Genomic DNA, 13693 nt, shown 5'->3' on the forward strand with positions numbered 1-13693 from the left:
TGATTCAGCTTCACAGTTCTTATCTGGCTCCTTAAATCCAGCTGGCCCATTTTAATGGACACTTACGTGTGCTTTGCTGGCAATGTAAAAACTTGAATGAGTGAAACCAAATTCCTGTTCCTTTTCTGACGTCCTTTTTGTTCTTTTATGCTGATTATGTTGCAATCTATGTCCTGATTCCAGGTGACAAACCAAGACAATCTAATTTGATCCATGCTCAGCAAATTTCAAGAACTCTGCTTTCCCCCTGCTTCTATGGCTGAAAGAAATGTATCACCCATAATGATCTCTTAGCTGAGCTTGTGTTTCACAACTCCCACACTTTCTCCCATGCTATTTCATTATTCAATGTTGCTGTTAAGCTTCTTCCTTATGAATCATTGTGATCATGATTCTAAACTAGCAGATGATGCAGAATAATATGAAATAGGAGTATGCCCAGGCTTCCTTTCTCCTCTCTCCAGTACAGACACTCTTACTTATTCATGCCACTGTTTTATGGATCCATTTGAAGTTTATCACCACCTTTGCTCTGCATTTCTTCCTTCCCACACTTAGCTTTAAAAATCTTTCAAATTACTCCTGTCCTTTTCTTTCCAACAACAATGGCAATCATGCTGTCCAGTTAGCATTCCCACAGACATCTTACAGACTTGCCATTAAATAAAAAGCTCTATTTGTTTGCTATACCATTGTCATCTTTCATCTATCTTTTCTTCAAACTGTATTGAGTGTTGAGCTCGGGTGAAGTGACATGATTTGTCTTTATTCTGGAAGTATACTGCTGAGACCTGGGACTGTGTTGGCTTTTTCCAAGTGCTGGTGATCTTTCCTTACCTATGCTGCTGGTCTGTGATAAATTGTAGTCCCAATCTTGATCCTTCTGGGCTTTGAAAACCTTAAGCCACTGGCAGTTTTGTTTAGTGCTTGTCTGTTGTATGGGTTGTGTGTGGGTTGGCATTAATATGCCACATAAAATTACTGCTAATAATCTGTTTCAATGGAAGCTGTATTAATAGCCTTTTCCTGGAGTGGTACTTCCTCTGTTGGCACTGAATGCATTGCTATCCTTTCCTATACTTAACAGTTCCTATACCAATCTCATTTTCTCTGCATTAACAATTTGTTGGCTAGTAATGTATCAGATAACTTATATATTTGATCTTAAGGTCCTTTCCAACCCTAACTATTCTATGATCCCAAATTTATCAGAAATAAACCTGCTAGACAAAATCTTCTAAAGATTCTCTTCAAAAAGATACTAGCTTGAAACTTTTGCTGTGTTTTTTTAGCATTTGAGTATATGGATTACAATGATCTCTTTAAAAACATCTTCCACAAATCTCTTGAAGTTGTGTAGGCTTGTGCTTGCCAACTGCTCTTGTACCTATATTTAGGAAAGCTGTGATTATTCTTGTCCAGTCATGTGGTTTTATGACTTGGTGACACAACCCCAAATTGTTCAAATCTGAGGTTAATCTAAACCCACGGGCTTTGATTTGAGGTGAAAGTTTCAGATGTTTTTTATTAGAGTTTGTAAATGATGCACCAAACCAAGAAAACACTCAGATAATGAGATCCCAAAAGTAATGTAAGAGACAAAAATGAAGCAGTTAGAAAACTTTACTCTGTAAAAACAGGCTGTAGAGGGAACACAGGAGACTCTTTTTTTCCAGTTCAGGCATTTTCAGTGGCTTCCTGGGTTACAGCAGATCCTGTACAGTCATAAATAGAGAAGATCTGAGGTAATGGAAGAAAAGAGCTTGGGTTTGGTTCTTTGTATCTGCTGTTTAAAAAATTAAGTATCTGTCAGATATCTTCTGTTCTTCCATTTGAATTTAAAACTACATGGACTTGTATAAATAATTTATACAAGATCACTTGTATAAATTCAAGTTGAAAATAACAGCACCTATAGCTTCCCATTCACCGAAGGAAGTAATACTTCAATTCCAGACAAAGCAAATTCTGTACAACTGAATTCTCCATCACTTTTACATATAAAATTATAAAGTCAGAAATGTAAATTAAAAACACATTATTCTGTTAGTTGCAGCATGCAAAATTGCTGTTTGAGGGTGCTGATTTTAAAATGGTGGGAAAGCATCGTTCTTTTTCTGTCCTTTTAAATTTTGCATTACAAAGTAGTATTTAATTGCTCAGCTTTTCTCTAGAAGTAGTGCTAAAATAGTTCTTAACCTGTAATTCCTTCTGCATTTAGGGGCAGAGGAGCTACTTTTGATTTTGTACATGAAGTTTGAGTAAATATTTTATTCCAGAAATTTGTATGGTAATAAATCAGTAATTATTTGTCTTTATACTAACAAACTGAAGAATTTATTTAGCAAATTTAAATACAGCAGTTGTCATAACTAGGGTTCAAAGGCTTTAGAAGTCAAGGATGCAGGCCATTAAAATTCAGATAATTTTTCCAGAATTTAAGTTGACATTTTAAAACTCTGCACAACTTCAAACCTGTCAATGCCTTGAAGATTTTTCATGGTATCATTTTGTACTTGGTAACTAGTCTGCCTTCCAGAAAAGCTTTGATCTCTGTTTTCAAAATACCATGAGATTTTTTTGCCCGTCCCTGGCAGTGTTTAAGACCAGGTTGGATGGGGCTTTGAACAACCTGATCTAGTGGAAGGTGTCCCTGCCCACGGCAGGGGGTTGGGGGTTGGAAGTGACTGAGCTTTAAGGTCCATTACAGCTCAAACCATTCTATGATCTTTACAGAACCAGGTCAGCAAGCTGGGACTATTTTTGTAGATGTCAGAGTATGTGTCTTTATGAATTAATGTCTTTGGTTTATGTTTGTGCTTGGGTGGAATGTATGTAAGACTGTGACGGGACCTTGTCCCTGTTTCACAGGCACTGTGCTTCCTGGCTCATATTCAGATGTTAGATTGACAGAAGTGTCTTTCAGTGGTTAGCAAGATCGTCTTTAAATTTATGTGCAAATATTTTATACCCTGGCCATCATTACAGTGAATATGATGCCTTGAAAACTTCAGTGGACTACTCTTGAGATTCTCTAATATGGGGCAGAGAGCCCTGAAACAATCTGCAACTTGATATAGGAATTGTTTCACTGGGGAATTTGTTCTTATTTCAAAACTTACGTACTGTATATGGTATGGTACATGTCCCTTCAGAAATTTGGCTGCATTCATTGGTTTATGTAAAATATTTTGTAAATAGCAACCAGACATTACAATAATATTTTAAAATTATTGACAGAACAGGAAATATGTAACTTTTTCAGTTGCATTGTCCAAAAGATAAGAAATCGGTTTTTGTTCAAGTTCTAATTCGGTTATCTTCCAGGAATGTTTCTTGGCTTATGCATGTCTTCAGTTGCTTCTGTGTGTCACAGAAATATGAACATGCTTAGGAGATACACTTAGTAATTTAGAGTGGGAATAAATCTGTTAGCTGCAGAGCATAGCCTTTCCGTAAGAAGTAGTTGCTGTCATTTGATATCATCCAATGCTAGAATACTTTTTAGCAGTCTTTTAAAAGCTAACTTAAAATTGTGACCTTCCTCTTATGCACATAATTGGACCATGATTTTCTTCTCGTTCAAGTTGATGAAACCGGTGCCATGGAATAAAATAAAGTAGTTTCAAGTGCTTCTTTGAGAGAAGATGGTACACCCAAGTTGCCTCTTGCTATGTGTTACAGTACTTAAGCCTAATTTTATCTCTGTGGCCTGAGGAAATTGTAATGCAATTGGTGATATCTCAAGTGAAATGAAGTCAAGTTTTCTTGTCCATCTTAAATTGAAGGGTATAAAGTTCTGACTGTAAAAGCTCAGCCTATGGCTAAAATTTATATATAATACTATTTCAGAGTTGCATATTAAATTACAAATTAATACTTTTTTGTCTTTTTAACAATGAGGAAACAACCACCTTTCTACAAGCCCTACTTGCTTTATGGAAAGTTGTGAAACCAGTAGTGACCTCCGAACTAATACTATCTCCAGTTCGTATGTTATGGTAAACATCAGTATGGAGCACCTTGCATCAGAGGGCACAGGGTAGAGAGCAGCGGGGTTTTTAGTGAGATCTTTTTCCCCCCTAAACTGGGATCCTGTACATTATATGTAAATTCAGGCTGTTGTATTAACTCTTAATGGTTTGATTGGTTTGAGTGCTTCAGTGCTGACGTTATCTCTTTGCATATCTTATTTACATTGTTCTAATTAAATTGACTAAAGAGAAAACTAAGTGGTCTACTGCTATGTGATAAACTCTAATTCCCTGTATAAGGGGAAGGTGTAGATTCTACATCAAAACTTGGAGTATTTCTTACAGATTTAGGTTACTCCTGTAACTGCAGATACTGTTCTTTGAAAGTGGGAGAAATCTGCACTTGTACACATAGGGGCTTTTGCTGTATTTGGCATCATAGTGGTAGCTCTAATTTGGCCAGATATACTTCAAGTCAGAAAAACTTAAGGTTTTATTCCTGGAGACTTTAAAAACTAGAATGAGTTAGAATTTTTGTATGGTAATGTTCCTCTACTAGAAAAATATGTAGCTTTGTGTAATAGCACTGTTCACAGCTCCATGTTTCAGATAGAAGCTGATCATTTAAATATACATAGGTTGCTTTGAAATAAGATCAGTTTTCTGTCACTCATATTTTTAACGTATCTGCAATTTAATTACTGACAATTGAATATTTACAATGCATTGTAATGCCCTTTTTTCTTAGAGTGAACTAACATATAGAATGACTGAATTATTTACAACTATATTGAATACACATCTTCTGAAACCATGGTACTGATACTTCATGTGCAAGATGACTGTATGGGAACTAGCTCTTTTATTTTAGTTAATATCTGTTTAGAGCTGTATCACACTTTCTAAAACTACTGAAATACTGAGTAAACTGAGAGTGCAAAACAGAAGAATGAAGTGTGGTTTGGTCCTTTCCTGGTCTGGGTCAATGAAATGACTATTTCTCAAGTTCTAGGTGGGAAAATAAGTCAGTTTTTTTAGGGAGAGAAGAAGGGAGAAACTAAATCTGCTCTCTTACATCTTCATGTAAGATACAGGCAATTAAATGTGCCGACATGGTCTCTTTCTTCTGTTTGTGAAATCAGGAAATCAGCCTTGTGGGGAGAGACTCTGGTGATTTTATAAATAAATTACAAGTTCACTGATATTTTAGAATTACCCAGTTTTCTTTTTTTATTCCCAACCATAAGGTACATGCTGCAGGGGGGAAAAGAACACAACTTCCTTAACAGATTTCACATTTTACTTGAGAGCCACTGGGGAAGCTTTGTATCTGACTTTTGGGTCCCTTATTACCTAATCTTAATCTGTCCTTTGAACATAAATAACAAAATGATAGCAAAGAATTTATCAAAACAGAAGACAGTGTCTTCTGTCTGTAATGAAGACAAAAACGGGTATTTGTATATGGTAAATCTCAAGTATGAACATTTTTTCTTCCTTGTCTGCAGCTGCATCAGGGAATTAACAGATCAAGAAACTATGTGGTTTAAAGTGTTGCAGCAAACTAAATACCTACCCTGCAATATCAGGATAAAATAGCAATTGCGTAAGAAATCTATTATTCATCACTTCATTATTAGCTGGCTGCATGCTGCTTGACATTTTACTCCTTTTTTCTTTTTCCTTTGAACTTGACTGCTTTTGCTGGCTTGGCAATAAGCACTATTTTCTCAGCACAGCCATTAAATCTCTCACCTGTGTGTCCTGTGCAGAGCTGCAGCTGAGAGATAAGGCTGGTCTCTCACAGCAGTGAGCATTCCAGGCTCTTCCTTCAAGGGCATTTTGCTGTGATGAAGTGTCTGAAATGACAAGGAAAACATACAGGCATGTTAAATACCCTTGCTAGTCTGAGACAAGCAAGAGTACATGGAAATGATTTAAAAATACATCTTGAAACTGCTAACAGAGTTCATGGATAACTGTAAATCATAGGGTTTTTTTGGCAGGAGTATTACAGGCCTATCCCAAGCACCATCATCCATTAAAAACCATTTAATAATGGAGAGTACCTGTCTTGCCCAGCTTACACTTAAAATCCAAATAAAGCACAAGGGCTCTGAGCTCTTCTGAATGTGTGTTCTTCGTCCAAGGTCACAAAGGTAGTTTGTGAGGTACTGAATCCATCTCTTCAGCATCTTGCTTCAGTGCCAGCCTGTGAGCATCTCCATCTTCCCAGTGTGAACTGAGAAGGTGCCTGAGGTTTCAAGAGGTTCTTGCAGCCTTCGGAGCACTGGGCTAGCATAAGAATCTATTAATTAGAAATGTATTTTATATGTGACATTAACATTGCTTTACATCTACATAGTAGGTATCACCATTCCTAACTTGCTGTTGAAAAAATTTAGGCACAGTGGTAACATTATGTGTAGGATTCAGTTAAAGATCAACACTTAAATTTAAATGTCATCTTTTACGTATGTACATATGCACTATATAAGTTTCTGTAGCTGTCAGCAGAGGTTAGAGGGCAATACAGCTCATGTTAAACTGCACATCAAGTGACAGGTCAGCAAAATTCCACTCTAGAGTCCATTGAGTGTATAAGAGGCATTCAGTTGCCCGAATTAGTGCTAATTAAATATCTTAAAGAGCCTCTTGGCTGATGGTTCAGAAGAGAAGAGTCTTCCAGAGGTCTTTTATCGCATTTGTCAACCCTATGCATGGATCCTGTTAAGGCATCTCAAGTTGCACTAGCTATCCTTGCTGAAGCAACAAAATCAAGTCCCAAATTTGTCGCTTATAATGGCAATGTATATGCCAGGATGTGAGGATCTATGTTTAGTTCTTTTAATTTAAAATTGCATAGGTTTCAGTTTATCTATTATACTATGCAGACAGACTGCAAATAAATTTCGCTTACACTGCAGGGTTACGATCTCATTCTCTTATCAGGGATTCCTGCATGTGTTACGTATTCCATCCCTGGCGGTGTTCAAGGCCAGGTTGGACAGAGTCTTAGGTGGCATGGTTTAGTGGGAGGTGTCCCTGCCCATGGCAGGGGAGTTGGAACTGGATGATCTTAAGGTCCTTTCCAACCCTAACTATTCTATGATTCTGTGTATTCCACGGGTGGTCATATGTTTACAAAATGAATCAAGAATATCCTGACTTCTGAACTGTGGCAGCTCATTTTAAGAGAGAGGGTTCTGTAGTTGGGAACCAAAATGGTTCTTATCCTGTGTGGATCTGGCACATGGAATGATCTGTAATCGCTTCCAGCAGACAGAAGACTCATGCACTGGTTTCCACCCCCTCACGCCTCCCCGCATATACTTGGAAGCTAAGGACCATGAATGATGCTGCTACGTTAAAGTAATTGAACGCTTCTGACTCAGAGTTGAAACTCGTGTGTAGCTAAATGAGACAGCAAAATGATGTTGCTTAAACGACATAGTCATTTATTCAGGCACTGAAGTATTCTCACATTAGCGTATGTGGGTCTTTGAGGTGCTTAATATTATCCTTATTAAAGGAGGGAGAAATCCTTCATAATGTTTATGGTTTATTTTATTTTATAACTCTTGGAGCCTCAGATTCTAAGATCTAGAAGTGTGACTAACAGAAAGTTATTGCCTACAGAAACACAAAATATCAACACAATGTAGAAAAGTTACCTTTCAAAAAAAATCAAGGCCAGCCAAGGCATGGTTCAGCTAGGGATTTTCTCTGCATGCATGAGGAATTTATTGATTTAGGGTTATTCTAAGTTTAATTAAACTTTCATTTTCTTTTTTACTATGGCTAAAATTCTGTGTCTCTAAAAATCTTCAAACCACGGGAATGATTATTTGTAATGAGAAGGGATGAATCCAAGTCCTTTTTTCCACACTTGTTGCCAATTTAGCATTTACAGAAACTTCACCTTTGGGGGTCAAACTCAACTTGGAGAAGTCAGTGCTTTTGTAGCTGTTGGATAATTCATTGTTCCTTCTTCACTGTAAATGCCAGTTAAATTTTCTATCTGAAAAGTATTTTATTTAATGTATAGTTCATCTTCAGGGGATGGGTGGTTCAGAGATGCTGTAGGTGCCTTATTTTATATCTTTGGTACTGCTGTGTCTCATGGCCTCTGAAAATTCAGGAAGTTTGGATAGTAATTTAGAACCTAGGAATAAGTAAGTTGGGGCAGATAGGCATCCTCTGGCTTAACACACTATTGTTTCAGCTTTTGACTCCTCTCTTGGAGAAGTTTGCTAGTGGATATTAATGGAATCTCCAGGCTTTTCCATCTATTAAAAAGGGTATACACCAAGAGTTAAAACCCTCACAATGTTGTTGAAAAAAAGGGGCATAATTTAACAACATAATATTTAATGACAGTTCTGTTTGGGAATATAGAGTGAGAATGTTACTTCCAGGTAACAGTGTATTTATCTAGTTTGTTAATGCTAGCTCATAGCATTAAGCAATCTGTTTTATCTCATTTGCTTTCAAATCTCCGTCATTTGCGTTCAGACGTCTCTCTCTGAATTGTGTCTTCAGAGTGCCAATTGTTCACCCTTTCATAAATCAGAACATAATCTGCAGGGTGGCTAGAGATGAGAGGACCTCCCTCCCCTCAGTTCCCAGTTGTTGGCCCAGCAGTCTGATGTGCTGCTTGTGCATTCGTCTCGCTGGGTTTATCTGTTACTTCCGTCCTTTTGAGGGTAATCTACTTGAGCATGAGTCAATGCTCACTGCCATAAGCAAAGAAATAGTTGTGCATGTTCTTTTTCCTTCTGTGGCTGAGCTGAACCCTATGCAGTCTTCAGTACTCCAGATTCTGTTAATGTCTTTATGAAAGACCTCTTTGAAGGAGCTAACTTTGCTCCTGAAGAATGTGTGTGCCTGGCCTTTCTTATCTTCTGCTGCAGATGCAGACATTGGAAGAACCTTTTTCCTGGGCTTTTTTCAGGCCTGTCTCTTATGTTACCAAGTTTTTGTGGGTTTTTAGAAGTATTTATCCTCCATAATTCTGTTAGAAAATAGGATTATATTTGTAAAAGTGTATTCCTAGCACAAGTGCGTAAGGGAGCCTGGTTTAAATACTTCTGACTTGTGTAGTTGGCTGAATGAGTTCAATTAAGATGTTCATCATTAAAAACATATGAGTTGGGCATAATGTGAAGCCATTCATGGTGTTTCTCTCAGGTGTCAAGGGGTCATTGATGAAGGGGTTCTTTTTGTCGTTTGGGATTTATACAGCCCCTTAATACGGTTTGCACCTGCAGGCAGAGCTGCTACAGAAATAATTAATCTATTACTAGTAATGATGAGCACAAGCTTCATCAGGTGAACAAAAAATGTCACGTTTGCTTCTGAATTCAGCTGGTATTTTTGTTTACAATGTGGCTGATGTTACTGTGAAGTCTAGACAGTGAAGTTTCCCTAAGGCTAAGTCAGCAGTATTTTGCTTGCAAAAGGAGGGTCAGGATTTTGCACAAGTTATTTTAATAACTTGACAATTGAGCTTGAAAATTCTCAAATCTGTAGTCCTATTTATATGTCTCGAGCTGAGACACAGCTGCAACTCTGTTAACGCTGTAGAAAAACAAAAGCTCCATGCACCAGGGTAAAGGTTATACATTACGACTGTGTTATCCCAGGCACTGTACAAATCCAGAATGCAAGATTGTCCCTTGCTGGAACAGCATGACTTATTTTCCTTCTGATATGGGGAACTTTTTGCCTTTTGGAAGTGGATTGCTGATTCAAGTATAAGACATGATCATCATCAGTGTTGATCATCAGAGAGTCAAGTGATGCTATGAGATGACTTTAGTTCTTGTGCCTTCACAAGAGTGAATACCACCCAGAATTATGTTTAATCAGTAGTATTCTGTGTTCTACCCTACTTGATGGCTATACACAGCACTGTAAAAACTTGGTATTTCCATACTCAGCCTACATATACAAGTGGGTCTCAATTGCTCTTAAATTTGCTCCCCTGGAATATTCATATATAGTGAATAGAGCCCTTTTAATTCTGTGCACATTTGTTACTCTGGACAAAACCTGAAATGAATTCAGAAACTTCTGAATGACTGCTCAAAACTCTCTGCTCTCTCTCCATTCTCAGAACTAGTGGTCATAGTCTTAAGCCAAATATAAAATTGGTAGGGAACAGCAGTAGAGTTATGTACTTTTGGATGCACTTGTATTAGCGTTCTAGTTCAGGTAATTTTCTTCTAAAACGGCCTTCCACCATCTGTGCTTTGGCTCACATCGCAGAGTGCTTTGTATGTGGGTTCCCTTCAGATGAACCTCAACCAGAGGAAACCTCCAGGACTGTCTCCTGGGCTGCTGCTGTATACCAGTCCACAGGGCATACTAGAACTAGCCTAAAATAATTCCTCTTGAAATAGGTATACAGTTGATGTTGGGTCCTCAGCACCAACTGTTTTCTTGGAAGGAAAATACTGGCTTGTAGTTGTCAGTATTAATATTCCATATATTGTCTAGCCTTTAACTTCCAGGTGAAGCCTTGAGGTATACATGTGATCCACAAATCCTCTGGCTTAGCGTGTGCCAAAAAGACTGTGACTTTCTTATGCACGTGTTAGTACAAAAGCTGTGATTTGCAGCAGTTTGTGATCTGGAGAACCTACTGAAAGAGTTCTATGTGTATGTTGAAGTGCATGTGTGTCTATAGCAATTTCTGTTTATTGAATGTGATACTTTAAAGTATGCATGAAATATGGCTTTATTTTTTCTTGCAAATTGGGTGAATTGAATTTAGCAAGACCATATAGAACCTGATTTGAGATTTATTTTTTTTTTAGAAGAATCTAAATTTGATTGAAAGCCAAGTCTCATGATGTGGAGAAAGCACTCAATCAATTTTAAATTATCATAGACTCATAGAATGGTTTGGGTTGGAAGGAACCTTCAAGATCATTCAGTTCCAACCCCTTGCCATGGGCAGGGACACCTTCCACTAGATCAGGTTGCTCCAAGCCCTGTCCAACCTGACCTTGAAAACTGCCAGGGATGGGGCAGCCACAGCTTCTCTGGGCACCTTCTGCCAGTGCCTCAGCAACCTCATAGTGAAAAACTTATTAATCTGATATTATTATTTTTATTAACCTTAGATGACACAATATGGAATTGTAGAGTGCTCTGATAAAAAATCTCCCATAGGATTATGTCTTGATTTCAAATGAGAAATGAGTAGTAATAAACAGAATATGATGTATATTGAAAGACATAAGTTGAAGTGCAAACACTCTGCAGAGTTCTTCTGCTATTTAACCATTGTTTTCAAGAAGAAAATCCAAATAGGTTGTCTCTCTAAAGAGCTCACTAAAATAGCCTAGTGAGCTCGGGAAAAAATAGGTTGTGCTTAGGCAAGAAGAAACTAGAAATGAAAAGTAATTGTGATCTCAGTACAGTTTCTTTACTCAGATGGAGTGGGAAAATTTCAGTGTTTCTGTTTTGAAGATGAAAGTAGACATGCAAGAATGATGATGATGTGGAACAGGTCAGTTTGCATACTGCATACCAGTTTTCATAAGAAGATTAAGGAGATAGGCAATTGAAATCGATAGGTGACAGTTTTAAAAATGAAAAAATGAAATAAATTCTGATGGAACTGTTCAGTGTAGCTCTGTACTGTAAGATCTTTTTTCTATCACTGCTATGAAACCATACTTAGGACAAGCATCACTTCAGATGCTGTTCTAGATCTTAAATGATCCCCACCATGTCATTCTTGATCTTTTTCAAACATTTGTTTCAGCTTTTCATCCTGTTGGTTCATTTCTGCTAGAATTTTCATTAGGCTCAGATATATGTGACTTGTCTTTGCTTTCACTGATTCCTTCAAGGCCTTTGATAACTGCTTACTAACTTCTCATGAAAAATCTCATGATTTTTCCAATCCTGCCTACTTGGAGCTTCAATCGGGCATTTTTAGGGCTTTTTTTTTCTATAATATCATGTATATGCAATACTCAGATATTGCTGACCAAAGGACTAGGAAGCCTCCTTTGTGAGGAAAGGCTAAGAGAGCTGGGTTTGATCACCCTTGAGAAAAGAAGGTGCAGGGGAGACCTTGTCACCATGTTCCAGTATTTAAAGAGTGACTACAAAGAAGATGAAGACTCCCTTTTTTCCAAGGAGTCCCATGGAGAAGACAAGGGGTGACTAGCCCAAGTTACTCCTTAGGAAACTCTGGTTGGACACAAGAGGAAAAATTTTCACAATGAGAACAATCAGCCATTGGAATAATCTCCCCAGGGAAGTGGATTCCCCAGCACTGGACACTTTAATGATTCAGCTGGACAGGGTGCTGGGACATCTAGTCTGGGCCATACTTTGCCAAGAAAGGTTGCTACCAGATGATCCTTGAGATTCCTTATGATGTGGTATTCTGTGATTCAAATATGCAAATAAAAGTTCCTCTAAACATACACAAAAATGTTAACTTCGAATTTCTTTCTTTTCCTGTGGTTTATGAAAAAGCTTGACAGTGATTAAGTTGCTGGTGTGCAAAACAGTTGATTATCTTGATAAACCATATTAACTTGCTGCCTTGTACTGCCCTGTCCATGGCTGTTGGCTGGTATATTCTTGGTTTGTAACATCATTATTGCTGCGATGTGTTTGTGTCCTGGTTCTGGATCTTAGTTTGTGATCACTGGTGAGGGGGCTACTAAAAAAGCAAGATAAAAAGTGGGAAATTAATTTAACAGAACTTGGAAAAGAATGTTCTGATAAGAGATCTCAGCCTTTCTGTATCCGCATCTAACCCTACTGCCAGCTCGGACGGGTGAAGGGTGGGTTACTCCACAAAAGTTGTTCTGTTATCACCTGCTCTGGAATTTCCCACACTTACCAGTTACAGTGCTAGCAAAAAGAGTAAGGAAAGAAGCTGGGTGGCTTGAGTCTGATCTGGAGCCACTTCTGTTTTAGGTGTCTGAATGCACAGTTTTGATGCGAAGAATTTGATATATTTTCTCCACATGTCTTGATTTTGAAGTTCATTAAGGGTGTGGTAGTCTGCAGCCCAAACTGACCACAGTTCAGCATACGTACCTGATACAGTTTTAGGCAGCCTAGTTAAAAGTATCAGTAGCAAACTATGGGCAGCATCACAGAACCATGGTAAAAAAGGTGCAGTATCTGTCAGTGAAACGGAGTTGAGCAGAACAGCCTCTTACATTGAGCTAGGTGCTGCTGCTAGGTTTGTATCAATAGTTAAATATTTTAATTCCACCTGTTAATCTGATTTAGGAAAAAATGTCATCGCTAGGCTTGCAACAATTAAAAGTAATTTATGGATCACAAAATAAAACATTAGAGCTCTGGGGCCCCCAACAGAAGAGGGATGTGGACCTGCTTGAGCAAGTCCAGAGGAGGCCACAGAGATCCTCAGGGCTGGAGCACCTCTGCTATGGGGACAGGCTGAGAGAGCTGGGCTTGTTCAGTCTGGAAAAGAGAAGGCTCCAGGGGGACTTTGGAGCAACTTCCAGTGCTTAAAGAGCCCAACAAGAAACCTGGAGAGGGACTTTTGGCAAGGACCTGCAGGTATAGGACAAAGGGGAATGGCTTTAAACTGAAAGAGGAGAGCTTTAGATTAGATATTAGGAAGAAGTTCTTTACCGTGAGGGTGGTCAGGCACTGGCACAGGTTGCCCAGAAAAGCTGTGCTTGCTTCATCCCTGAAAGTGTTCCAGGCCA

The 13693-nt window shown here is 38.3% G+C and overlaps 1 protein-coding gene across 2 annotated transcripts in view; it reads left to right on the forward strand.

Moving 5' to 3' along the window:
• The window catches only part of RCAN2 (regulator of calcineurin 2), a 70264-nt gene that overhangs the window by 13788 nt on the left and 42783 nt on the right, over positions 1-13693 (forward strand). The window lies entirely within an intron of this gene.

Source organism: Pezoporus occidentalis, unplaced genomic scaffold (genome assembly GCF_034315485.1).
Source record: "Pezoporus occidentalis ecotype Australia unplaced genomic scaffold, CSIRO_AGI_Poc_V1 ctg57, whole genome shotgun sequence".
NCBI lineage: Eukaryota > Metazoa > Chordata > Aves > Psittaciformes > Psittacidae > Pezoporus > Pezoporus occidentalis.